Below are 14361 nucleotides of genomic sequence, written 5' to 3' on the forward strand. Positions count from 1 at the left end.
CCTAACCAAGAAATCAAAATGAGAGGGGCAGATTTTTCTTCTGGAGTGTCTCTTGCTCCATCAGCCATAGGAGTTTAAATATCCACTTTAGCACAGATGTCTAAAATTTAGGTTCTGTCAGCTGAAACCACAACCTGATGATTACATCACAGAGAGGGAAACTGCCTGACCAGGAGAAGAAAAATAAGGACTGAAAAGGGGAATCAGAGGGCAGCCCCAGAGAAGGTAAAAAGAGACAGAAATTTGAAGAGTTACAGACAAAAGGCAGCACTTTTAAAACAAAGCCAGTTCAGAGCCTGTAATGCAATGTGTCCTTCAATATCAGGTTAGCTGTTCAGTGGCTGGCGCTTTGCACCGTGTGAAAAGATCTCAGCTGAAGATCTTTGATAATCCAGCCAAACATGGTGTACTCGGGGGCATTATTCCCATAAGCCCAGCAAGAAACTGCAGGGAGAGGGAGGCAGAGCTTTCCCACCACTGACAGACTTGCTGTCCCCTACTCCCACCTGGGATGAGTCAGGGCTCTGGAGATACTGCCCTGGGCACTGGAGAGACCCACAAACCACTACAATGTGATAATTATAGACAGGATGGAAGTGATGCTTTTCTCCTTGAGCCTCATGGAGGGAAACTGTTGGGAGGTCCTGGGAGCATGTGGTCAGCAGAGAGCCCCAAGGATGGGATACTCAAAAGGCATGCTGGATCTAGATGGTGGAGATGGCATGCTCCAGGAGCCAGTCTTAATGGAGAGACTGAAACTTGAAGCTTGCTGCATCTTACTTGCCATGGCCAGCGTCTGGCTTCACATCTCTTTCCGATCCGAATAAACTTTTATATTGCAATAAATGCAACCTAGCCAACCAGGTGTTTGCTTGCTCCTCAGCTTTGATGACTGGGGCTGTTACTGTGATAGTGTAATGCCTAATGCTTCTGCCCACAGCCACGCTTGGCTGCAGTTCCTTGTCAGATCAGTTTGGGCAATTAACCTATGGCAATTAGCCCAGCTCCCCAGGAGACAGTTAGGGGGATGCCACAGGAGTGTATTTACAGAGGGATGGAAATATTAAACTTTCCCCTGCTTGTAAATTAAATGCACTGTTAAAACTCTGGTCAGATGCTCACCTGACCACCCTGCTATCTCCTCTGATTTATCTCAGCAGCAGATGCAGATCCACACTTCAGTGGTGTGTGCTGACAGTAACAAAGCAAATCTATTACTCAGCCTTCTCTTTGCCCAGGAAAATAAAACCTCAAGTATGTGGACTCCTTTGGAGAGGGAAGAGGGAGCAGCGAGGTTTCATGATGTGGTGGAAAAGCACTTGATCTTTGCTGAGCTCATTTCTGACCTACCAAAGTGAGGTTGAACAGGCTGTGTAGGATGGTGGCCCGCCAGCCAGCAGCAAGCCCTGAAGAAGCCCACAGCGTGCTAGAGCAGGAACCCCTCACAACTCGGGCTCTTTCATCTCCTTCGGTGGTGCTGTGTTGCTGGGTGTCATGTGAGGAGACATCTGTTTCTCCAGCCACTCTCCTTCCTTTCCCAGCCGGCTGAATGACTGCCTGCCACCCTCACCAACGGGATCTGTCCTCACTGTGCCAGCTAAGCACACATTTGGATAGATGCTTCAGGAAAGTCCATGTCCTCTTTAGAAACTGGAAATGAGACTTTTAGCTTTGTAAATGAACTTCAACCCTGTCTGTCACACAAATCCTGGACATACTGCAGGGTAGTATTTTTTGCCAAAGTCACTTAGTTTACTCTGTTTTTCTCTTCTATCTCCCATGCTTTTCTCTGCATTCCTCATTCTTCCTTCTACTTGCTTTTTATGTTGCAGAACTGAGAAAGGAAGCAGATTTAAATGGTATGGGATGCTGAGGAACCTTGTGACACACTAGCATAGGTACTGTGTCAGGGATAAATGTGTATGTCTGTATGATTGAGACCACTTGCACAGGATGGCAACTGCAGGATTTTGGGGATAGAAAAGCCTGATGTCTTGAATACTGCAGGAAAAACAGCCAGCCTTGATCCTCATTCTGGGAAACAATAGCAGCTGCCAGGATAATTTTATCCCCTTGCTTACACAGGAGAGAAGATCTATTTTACAAACATCCCGTGATCTTCTGGACTCATACATACGGTCATTCCAGGTCAGAGTTGCATCATTGGAGTGGCAGGTCCATATTCTGACCTGGTTTTTTACACTCTTGCAGCAGACTCTTCCTGTCTTGAATGCTATGAGCCTAGAGACCATGTATTTCCTTTCCTGATTGAGCTGGTTATCATGGCATCCTCTTCCTAGAGTCCCTCTGTGACTTGCAGGACACAAGGGAAGTTTTGCTCTATCGTATTCGTGGTAGTGACTCACTTAACATCGAACAACAATCATGGAAAAAAGAGGTGATTTCCCTGCTTGCAGGATGCAAGATGCTAGAGATAAGAAAGAATTTTCATGACCTTATCAATTCTTATGCTGAAGTATTTGGCTTTTCCTGGCATTACACTTCTTACTGTCTACCTGAGTGAGAAGGAAGAGGCACAAATTAATCAAGTATAGAGATGGTCCAGCTTGCTGTCTTTCCACAGCAACTTGCTTTCTCATTTGTTTGTTTATTTGAAATAACTTTCTGGATCTACATTTTATTTTGAAAACATTCAGAAGATAAAAAATAAAATCCTAAAGCCTTTCAGAGGAGCTAAACCCTAAAACTTCTGTCATTTCTGGAGAAGCAGATTGGCTTCAAAAGGGCCAGAAAATGGCTTAAAGTCTAAGAAACCTTTGTATTTCAAGAAACTATGTTCTCTTGGACACGTCACCTCCTTCAGATTCTTTCAGTGCCTATTTTCTCCTTTTATTTTTTAAGTTTTTACTTTAAATTGCCAATCATACATTTTGTGACGAACTGTAATCATTGCTGTGTAGGAGCAAGAATGCTCCTAGTTGCCTCCTGAAGCTGCCTTGCAGCACTGAGGGTACCTGGGAGGGTGGCTTTCAAGGCACATTTTTATCTGGTTAGCGACAGTTTCTTGACATTTGTGCAATCCAAGTATTCCCGTATTTAACACCAAATTGCGAATTGACAGTTGGTGGGTTAATCATTATGGAAATACTGACTAGTTCTTGAGTCAAATGTCAGGTGGTGCCAAAAAACAGAGCCTCAGGACAAAGGATAGTGAAAAGTCAGCTCTGACTAATGCTGCAGATAAAACAGCTGTTATACAAAGATATGTCTTCCAACACAACACTTGGGTTGCAGCAACATCTGACCCACAAGGTCCACTCTCCTTCCCTGTGAAAACCAGTAAATGCCACTAGCTGTGATCCAATTTGAGTCAAAGTCTGGGGTCCTCAAAGCCTTCAGTGGGGGAGAACTTATAGCCCTGCTAGCAAACTGTCCTGGCTGCTGCTCATTATTTATATAGAGATTAGATAAAAAAAATTAATGGTTTTCTAAGCAGCAGAAGGGAGGACTTCTGGAGCATGTCCACCATGTGTACGGCACTGGTAAAAACCGATATTAGGTTTTAAGATGATCTGCATCACTCAATGAATGACAGAAATTACTGTAAAGGCAGGAGCCAGTCCTCTTGATTTAGCTCTGCCTTTCTATAGTTCTGTTTATTGAGGGCTGAAGAACCAAAAATAGAGGCAACAGTCATAGCAGCCAATGCTTGCTGTTCCTCGCTGGAGTATTTGAAATAAAGACTGCCATCTTCAACAGTGACTCAGGATTTTGAAGATTTACAGTTTTGGCCGCCCAGTGTAACAGAGAGTAAAGAGAACATGATTTCACAGAGGATGATCCTCTCTCAGCAGCAGCAAGCTCAATACACCACTGGGCCCTTTGGGAATCTTGGTTCACCCATCAGCTAAAGCCCACATATGTTTGTCCTTAATCAGCCCTTTCAGTCTGGCCCAGGGCAGCAGAGGGTGGGACATGCACAGTAACATTTTTTTTGAGGATAGGAAAGGCAATTCACAAGGCAAAGAATTTCCAAATAAATTTTCCCGATCTTTACGTTGGTTGCAAATATATGAATCTTAAAATGAAGGAAGAACTGTATGCTACATGCAAGGGGTAGGGGGATGTGTGTGTGTTTCTGATCCTGTGGGATTGTGTGTATCTATTGTTCATCAGTGTTAACAATGGGATTCCCATAATCTAATTTTGACTTGGCTTCTAATTCTGGGGCAATTTAAGTTATTTTTCTCAAATCCCTGGCTGTGACAGGAGACAGTGGCCTTTGCTTAAGGGACAATTGTGAAGCATAGCTGGGATGGAGCTGGGATGTGCTGCTACAGTGTGAGGAAAGAGGCTGATAGGAGTGCATACTGTGTCCTAGAGCATGTTCTTGGAGAGAGACAGATGTTCTCCAGCAGAGAGGGATCCTAAATGGCCAGCTAAGACTAGATGCTAAATTTTTAAATACAAAAAAGACAGTGTGATGAAACCTATCTGAATACAATATGGTCACTAACACTTCATTAAAAATGCCTAACATCTTCCAGGAGTGTCAGTCTCCCCTTTCTCTTTAAATGCAGCTGTATTTTTTCAGTACACAGTGACTTTTTAATACTCAGCCTGCTTCTCTTGTTTTCCTTCACAGATACTGTCATTTCCCAACCAGATAGTTTGTTCTCTGTGCTCTACAAGCAGTGGCACCTCCTAACTTTGTCCTCCATAAGGCTTTACTGCTCAAGACCCAGTGCAAGGCAAATCCTTCTTCATATTCTGAGTCTGCTTTTGGCGGCTTACATAGGACAAACTATGGTAAGTACCAAGCCAGGAATAAAGAAATAAATTGCTTAGTAATTTTAACTATCTGTCTTAACTATCTGTCTGAACGACTGAACTGCAATGCAAAACACAGAAAGACAGTGACAGCAATAACATCCTTTTAATATATAGCCAGTTCCACTACTAGAAATTGCTGTTATAATGATGCTCCTCTTCCCACCAGTTCCCATGTGTGTTTGTGTTCAGATTCATCTGGGTAACTTTCCCTTAGATGATATTTTCTAGGAAGAAAATCCTGGCAGAACTACCATAGTCCCAAAAATATTAAAGTAAGAGGAGGTGCAGAGGAAGGGTCCTGCAGCAGCCAAGAGACGAACACACTCATGTTGCGGACAACGACTGGAAGGGCTCAGCTTGATGAGTTTGGTGAAATGAAGGCTGAAAAAGGTAGGACTCGCTGCCACAGATACATCAGGGGCGTAAATATTGGGGATGAGAGAGAGCTATTTAACTCAAGTACAATGTTGGCACAAGAACAGCTGGGTACAGGCTGCCCATGAATACATCTAGACAATGGGAACAGACGGAAAACAGCAATACAAAAGTGAAAAAAATGAAACCAAGTAATTTTCAGATGATAAAGTCATAGAAATGGAGCTGAGAAGGGCCTCAGGAGACCTGCTCATTTTGGGCTTTTTAATCTTTGGTAATATGACAACCACTCCTAAAAGAGGAAAGTCAGAGACCATTTTGTCAGTGTGGCCACAATACTTTCCATTCACAGTTTACTAAAAAGAATACTGTCCCCTGCATGTTTGTCTTATTATTTTCCCCATTTTGGCTTCATGTTTGCATATGAGAACATGTAATTTTAAAATTAATAATTTGCAGTCATTTCACAGCCCTTCAGTCTGACAGTGTTTCATGCATAATTGGGTGAGAAGTGTTGCTCTACTGCAATTCTCTACTCCAAAGGCCTGTCACAAGTAAGTAAAGCATCCCTAATTCTTGATATACTCACAAGAGAGATTGTGGGTGCATGGTTGCAACTAGCAGTAGGACTCTGACTTCATGATTTCTCAGAGCACCATTCAAGGACTGAGGCTTGAAGGGATGTGACTGTGATGGTTGTAGTGATCAAACAGCTTCCATCAGCCCCGCCACCAAGCAAAATGGATATGAGATGAATGACAGGAATGGCAGGGAATTTTCCCTGGAGCACTCTTAGCTGGTTGCTGGAGTCTGCATGGAAGACCCACACCAAACTCCCAGGAACGTGGCAGCTGATTCCTAGGGGTCATCAGGCTCTGGGGGAAGTGGATGGGGCTGAGGAAAACAGCCTCCACCTCATCTCATCCCTGGGCAACAGGACCAGCGAAGCTTACCTCTGGCTCCCAGTCCCACGTCTGCTTCTCCCTGTCCCCAGTCTGCTCCCTCAGGACTGCAGCAGGAACAACCAGTTTCCCTGTGCTGCTGTGAGGACTTGAGCCTCTGCTGAAGTGCTCTGGCTCTGTACAACCTTCCCTGTGCCTCTTTCCTCCTTCCACATGCTTGTATTATCCATCTAGTGCTCATCCTCTTTCAGAGCTGGGGCTGGTTTTGGCAGTGGGCAAAAAGAGTGCCTAATAACAACCAAGTCCTTTATCCATTTGGAAACTAGAGGTGCAACTTTCCTACAAATGAATATCAGAAGGAGCTTTTTTTGACTTCACGTCTCTGCCTCTGCACAGGAATCTGTGTCACCAGTGGCTCTCCAGACTGAGGTGAGCTGAAGTGTCAAGTCCTTATATTTTAAATATCCACATATGCATTCTTTCCACAGGCTGTGAAAATGCCTCTGAAAAGCTCTACTGGGGCTTAGAGCATTTCTGTTCCAGTCTACACTGTCATTCAGTTCCCTGGGTAGTAGAAAAATCAGGAGTGGAGAATGCCAGATCTGGCTTTACTTTGGCCATACAAATGTATTACTGAGCAGTGAAAAGTCAGGGAAAGACATAAATCTTACTGCTGCACTCCAGTGCTCTGGGAGTTTTTCAAGTCCCTCTGGAATCCAGAGGCAGTTTTCAGTTTGGGAATCTAAATGTACTTTACTGGCAAGGCCAAATCTAGTCTTAACAGAAGGCCATGGAAGTCAGGGGAGCTTCATTAGGAATGCATTAGGAATTACAGGTCTACTTTAGGAGCTATATATTAGTGGAGTTGCTGAGCCAGCCTGCCTTTATAAAATGTCAGAAGTAATAAAGAAGAAGCCTTGTACCAGTGTGTTTTCACTCCTCACTTTGAGATTATCAGATCACCACAGACACCAAATCACTCCTGTGAGACAATGGTAGAAATGTTTTGCTCTGCTGTGCAGTCTGCTATGGTGTGTCTCAAAACTCCTGCAGACTGTTCGTATTACTTTATCACTTTCACCTCCTAATTAGCAAAGCGGTCTTTTCTCCATTTCACTCAACAACAAGCAGAGCGTGGGACTGAACTATACGCATTCACAATAGCGCACCCTCAGAGCTTGCTCACCTATGTGCAATGTAAAGGTTTGAGTATCCCACAGAAAGCCCTCAATGGGAAAGTCAGAACTGCAGGTAGAAAAATGCACTGGGGATTATACTGCTGATCCCTGTCAAATTCTGCATGTGCCGAGTGGGCGGGTGTACTTTAGAATGTGTGCATACGTGATTTACTCATTGAAGGGTGTACTGACAGCTCTTGCAAAGCCTGAAAGGAGGAGAATGAAAGTGTCCAAATACATATCCTTTACTAAGAAAGCAGAAAGCCAAGCTGGGCACTATCTGGGATTTATGAACATTTTCGCATTCAAGTGGAGATGTGTTCCTCATGGACAGGTAACAGCTGTCCCCATTGCGCTCTTCTTCCTTGCACCAGTTGTGACAAACTACTGGCCCTGTGGAGGTCAGGACCCTGGTGAACTGCAACAGAGACATCAAATGCTACTCATGGCTCTTGCAAAGTTGCTGTGCCTCAGACATCCCAATTATTTTAAACTTAAAACACAGCTTTGGAAGGCATGTCTCTCCTGCAACATTCTTCCCATTGCACCCATGTGCACGGGCTTGGCTTTCCAAACAACAGCTCTACTGACAAGCTAGCTTTGTTATTAATAAGATGGCTGTGTTTATATAGTTTTAAGTGATGTTAAAATTGAAGTGAAGTTATGATTCAGCTGACTTCAAGTTTTCTCTGCTCCCTTCCTTTGCACACACAGTTTGCCCTGCACTTGTTTGCCTTGGCACGGCCCAGGCTTTATAGCAACAATTTCATCTTCCATTTATAGGCATTTGCATGCCATGTTATTCTTTCAAAGAAGAACACTTCTCAAAGCTGGGCAATGGGGACATGTAAAGCTACGCCTGCAAAGGCAAAAATCTTTTCAATATTTCAACTTCTTCACATAAGGGATAGCTTTGTCTCTGCCCTTTGGGAAAAATAAGCAGAAAAGGAAAAGAGTTTTGTCTCTAACTTTAGATCTTGAAAAAGAAAGAAAACAAATCATAAACCTGCAATGTTTTACGTTCAGTGTACACTGCTTGGCAAACTTCCAGGGCAAATGTAGGAAAGTGGTAAGCTGGTGAAGTTAGATGTATCGGTAGATATATTATCTGCATGGAGAGATGTATTCATTATTTTCTTAGATATTTAGACTTCAAGCAGCCATTGCATCAGCAACTATCTCTTCCAAGAAGCTTGCTTGTATTCCCACCCAGACTTCCTAGCACCTGAGTGTTGTGCAGCCCATGGAGAACTGCCTCTTTCCTCTTGATCACTAGCTAGTCCTTCTTGCAGGTTTATCCTTTGCATCAGCTGGAACTTCTGGCTGATTTTTTCAATGTACTTTGTTTTTTTAAGAAATTAACATTTAAACGAGGGTTGTAGCAGGGATTTGGCATTTTGGAAACCGGACTCCAGGGGGATCTTTTAGCTTTACCTTAAAGGTTCATAGGAAAGGAAAAAAATATGAATGCGATCCTGTTGGCGGCAAGGCCAAGGAGAACTGCAGCAACAGCATCACCTATGAGAGCAGCCTGACACTCATTGGAATCAGATTTGTCCTCCCTCAGTGCCACTGAGCTTCCTCTGCTTTGCCTCAGCACAAGTGGAAACTTGAGCCCAACATGATGAATCTGGAGCTTATCACCAAACTGTTAAAATGAGGTGGATGTGGAATGATGCAGTCCTTAGTGAGTGGAGAGGTAGGTTTTTTTCAGCTAAAACCTAATAACCTTTGCACTGCAAACACCCTTACCTTCTGACGAGCAGCCTTCCTCATCATTCTACACATAGGGCTCCAAATCTTGTTTAACCTTATCCTTGGTTCAATGTTTGTTGAAATTGGGCTCCTTGCTTCCCAGCATGACTTCACTGAGAAGCCCTCATGTTCAGGAGTGTCTAGGCAAGGTCTGCTCAGACAGCAGCCCTCTTGCAGGATCTCAGCCTGCATGGGGACTATAGGTGATACTCAACAAGGCTTGTCATGGGCAGTTTTTCCACAAAGAACAGCCAGAGCAGCCATCACTTGTCTGATGTCCCTGTAGCCAATTCTGGACTCTAAACTCATGCTCATGGTACATCTGACTTGCTGAGACTCTGGATCCTTGGCAAAGCGAATGTGGGCTTGTTCTTTCTCTTTTTATTCAAGAACAAGCACCACTGTTGCTCCTCTCAGCTCCTGGGGTGGACAACAAAAGCCAAAACAGCAAGCTGGGAGATGACAGAAAAATGACCAGATTTTGTAGTCATGATGAAGACAGAGGAAGTGTAATGTTCTGGGTAGCATCATGCAACCAGATGGGTTCCAGATGTGCAGGCAGAGCTTATGGTGGAGAGCTCTTTTCCCCCACTATCCACTCCCAGTGACGTGTCCAGCCTTAGCGTGTCTTTCTCACTAGGTGCTGTTTTACTCCTGTGCCTGTATCTGTGTCTATTGTGTGACTCCACATGTGTGTCATGCCCCAGCCTCAAATCTGCTTCCCATTTGCCAGGAACCAGATTTCCTGCTGTTTCTGGGGGACTTTCTCTGAGCTTTTCAGCCATGACCCGAGCCTGAGGCATCTTGGATAGCAGCTTGTGAATCTCACACTGCATCTACTGACCACAAACTGAAAACCTCGCAGTGGAAGACTGCTCTTTAGGAGTGTGTAATGTTGCCTTCCCAAAATTACTGGTTACTCAGCCATTTCTGCATAAACAGGAACTTTGTCCCCAGCTCCTTTCCAAGTGCCATAAGGCCAGAAGCTGGCGTGCTATCCTATCATCTTTAAGATAGCATCATTCCCCCAAACATCAGAAATGCGCGTTGTGTCCTGGCTTTCCAGTAACCAAATTCACTTGCACTTTTGCTGATGCTACAGTCCCTGGAGTAAAACTGCCTACATTTTGCATGAAATCGGGAAGCTTTGACTGCAGCTCTCTGCCCACGCCAGGTAGATGATCTGCCTGACTCCATCTAGAAGCTTTGTAGGGTAGAGGCAGTAAGACCTGTGCAGTGATGAAGTCATATAAGGGTCTGTTTTAATTAAAGATACTGCTTTTTCTTAGGGACTTTGCCTCCTCCTTAGCACTGCTTGCTGAGTGACTGTCTGGGAGGCAGCCTGAGCCACTGCTTCAGGGATTCTCAACTGTTCCCCAGAGCTGTGATGGTGCTGGGGACAGCTCGTCCTTAATCTGTTTTCCTGGAGCTGCTGTGCTGTCGGGAATGCACAGTGCTCTGAACCTGAAGGCTGAGGATCGATCTCTACATCCACGATGGACCCTGGAGGCTCCTCACCATGGCCTGTCAGCAGCCCTTCCGGATCCAAGTGCATCTCGCGAAGCATACACCATCACCCTGAACAGGCCTCTTGCTTTCACCATGAGGCTGTTAGCTTTTTGGCATTTGGGCATTGGAAAAATACCTGATGCAGCCTGGAAGTGGTGAGGAAGATTTGAGTGAACAGAACAACAGGTGGATGGAACCCCTTCATCCCCAAATTGTGAGAGGCTGTTCTATTTAGAAGGCGTTAACAGCAAGCAAACAAGAGGGTGCTTTTTTTTGACCTTTTTTTTTTTCTTTTTTTGTGAGGGTGTGTTATTTTGGTAAACAGTTCAGCTGGGTTTGGATGACATACTTTAGTTCCACTGCAAGTTAAAAAAAAGGATGGCTATTGCCCTTTGACAGTTGAACATGAGGCACCAGAGATGGACTTTAATTTTCCAAGGCCTGACAGTGAGACTGTGAGAGACATGGGAACTGAGCAATGTGGAGCTCAGAAATCCTAAACATCAGCATCAGTCCTTGGGAGAGAAGACCTCTTTCTAGCTGTTGTGTTGCTATAAAAAAAAGTAGTAAAAAGAAAGCTTGGTTTCAGGTCACTGCCAGAAAGAGGGAGACCAAGCGGAGGCAGTTCAGAGGAAGGATGATCAAAATGACCAGAGGTAGCTGAGTTAGCTTGGTTTCTGAGCTGCAACTGAGAAAATGAAATCTGCCCAGCTTGGGCAGATGAGAGTGAAGAGCTAAGACTCATGATCAAGTTGCCATGGCTTCATGAATAAGTGTAAATTGTTTGAGAGAGGCAGTAACAGAATCTTGATAAACCTCCAGATCACTAAAGGGTGTAAATACCAAGACTTGAGAGGAAATGGTCTTGGCCCTGGATGAGATCTTGGCTCAGACTCATGGTTCTCTTTTGACTTCACCACTGCAGACAGCAATACTGAAAATTAGTCCCTTACATGCCTATAGCTGTAGCACAGGCTTGCCTTTACCTCATCACCAATGGAGCCACACGAAACGTGAGAGCTCTTATTCGGTATCATTTCCTCTTCTCGAGGGTCTACACTGTAATCAATGTGTGTTGACATTGCCTGTGAAGCAGAAGCGAGTGCAAGTCTGCGAAAGGAACAGAAAAGTACCGTTTTTGTGAAATGATACAGCAGCACTGGGATTGAATGTTCACCAGGGAATGAATGGTCTTGACACCTGACAGGATAGAGGAACAGGTTTATGGGTGTTGAGTAGGATTTTCCTCCTGATGTATCTTGATGGATCAACTCAGAGGATAAACTAAGTGCTACTGAGTTTGAATAAAAGCATCTGGTACTATGCAAACTCTCCATGAGTGATGCTGGCGGAACCTTATAAGTCAGCCTTGGAGTTAATGTTGTCTTGATAAACTTGGAACAGATTGCTCTACATGAAACTTTTGTTTCCGGATGTGTGGAGGCTCAGGCAGACGTCACAGCATTCATTATGCTTAAAACATTTTCACGATCTCCTTCCAAACCACAAGGGCAAAAAATGTCAAAAGCAACCAGACTAAGCTTCCAACAAAATCACCTGACTCCAGGAGATGGGGCTCTAAACCTCAGATGATAAAAAAAGGATTTATAAATAGCAAAAATTTCGGATTTTGATTCTGACCTAAATAAGAGGGAAGCAAATTGTTTCTGTTCTACAGAGAATATTTCATTCTTTCAACCTGAAATGAAACAAAACATTTGTATTTGGGAGTTTTTTTTAAAATACTGCCTTCCAAAAGGGCAAAAAGGCAGGTAAATTTCAAAATAAGAATCATTTGGGACCATAAAGTCAAAGTCATGTTCCCACATGACACATTTTGTACACGTTTTGTTTCTGAATAGTAAAAGCAGAATCTTTACAGGGAGAATTTTTTTTTCCCTGCTTGTCAAATTGAAATTCACAAATAGCTGCATCAATTCCTCCTGTTATATCTCCAGCAAATTCCTATCTGTGGGCTTATCAGCGTGATGTTCCCGAAGGGAAGCCTAGAACCTGTCTCTTCTGCTGCAGTATTCCTAAGCTGGGGAAGATGGTAGATGTCATCTACCGCTAACTCCTCTCCCACTCAGAAACTTGCAGGGCTGCCTTTCCTCTTACAGGAAGATCTCTCCCTTTCTGAAATCTGGCACAGCTTTCTCAGCCCAGGCGCCTTCCATCAGCGCAGGAGTGTGGGGCAGAACAGGCCTTGTAAACAAGGTGGTGATGCACTACAGGAGAAGAACACTAACCTCAGAAGCTTTTGGATTTTCAAAGTGAACCATCTGATGAGCTGAGCTAGCTGAAGGTATAAGCTAGACAGTGATATCACTGTATTCAGCTATCTTGCAAGCAGCCTGCCTTCTCAGGAGGGACAGAAAATAGAATAACAGTCACTAGGAGAAAAAACGTGTCCTGTCTTGCATCAGTGAAATTTATGGGAATAAATAGACGATGCTGCTCAACAGATGGGAGGGTCAATAAAGTGGGCCTTACTTGGCCTCAAATCTTCGGTATTTTAATCTATTTCCTGATTCTGTAAATTACAGCTGACCTGCTGTATTTGCATGTACATGGCTTTTAATGATGCATAGGAGAGCTAGAATAGTATTTATCCCCTCATTGCCATTGCCCCCTTTATTTTTGTTTTAAAGGCTTGATTCAGCCCTGAGAAATCCCTCACATTTGATGTTGCTACAAGTCGAACTAAAAGCAGCCCCCACAAAGAGGAAGCCATTCATATTTATTTTAGTTAATTGCTTGTTTGCATAATTACTCATTACTAAATCCAATTTACAATAAAATCTTCCCTCCCATCAATACAGCTATTGTTACAGCTTCCAGCATGTCTGTCCCAACAGTCATTTGCTGGAGCTGGGAAGGCTGCTTTGTAAAGGTGAGGTGTACAATCTAGCTTTGAATGTCAGTACGCCTGACTTACAGAAATCAGGTCAGATATCTTTCAAGTCTACTCTAAGACCCACTTATCTTCCAAGTCCTTCACTGTAATTCAGTGTAATAAAGGGCAAGGGGATGAGGAGGATGATTTGAGGGTTGTGAGTGTAAAGCAAGGATGGCTTTTAGAAGTAAGCGTCTGTTTTTTGACATTGCCATCTCTAGCACGGATGGGTGGCAGTACGTATTCCTACATATTAAAACCAAACCAAAGCAGAACACTGTTTGAGTGTGAAAGAACAGTCACATGAAAGACATTCTTTACAGTATAACACAAAGTACTTATGTGAGACTGGGACCAGGGCAGGTGATGTGTCTTTATAACCCAGATTTTTTAAAAAGGTGAAAGAGAAGAATCCCTTGTATAGCCTCCTTAAACAAGAAAATGGTTATTTTCTCATAGTGTCTTTTTTTTTTCTCTTTTTTTTTTTTTTTCTGATATGTGCAAATAGGAGAAGAAAGTTGTAAAAACCTGCCTGAACCTGTGGGGCTTTGGAAGCCCTTGGCAATGTTTACAGTGCACTTCAGTGCTTCAAGACTGAGGGAATTATCCCTAACTCTGAAGAAATACTTAAGTCTCTGTTTTGAATGTCCACTCTAAGTCCCTGAAGAAATGGTGTGTCCTGCTAGGCTAAGATGACAGCAGAGGACAGGGAGTGCAGCCTACAAAAGTTAAAATGAAAGAAAATAAAAATTTTCCTAAGCTGCCTTGAACGTTGTGTTAGGCTTTTGTTCTATTGTTTATATCCTGTGACTCAAGTTCACCCATTCCAGCTATTAGGTGTGATCCTGCCTGAACTGGCAGGATCTGCCAAGAGATCAGGTTCTGGCTGCATTTATTTTATCTTTGGTTAGCATAAATCCACAGGCAGTGCTAGAAGTCCATCCTCACACCA

This window comes from Cuculus canorus, chromosome 6 (genome assembly GCF_017976375.1).
Source record: "Cuculus canorus isolate bCucCan1 chromosome 6, bCucCan1.pri, whole genome shotgun sequence".
Classification (NCBI taxonomy): domain Eukaryota; kingdom Metazoa; phylum Chordata; class Aves; order Cuculiformes; family Cuculidae; genus Cuculus; species Cuculus canorus.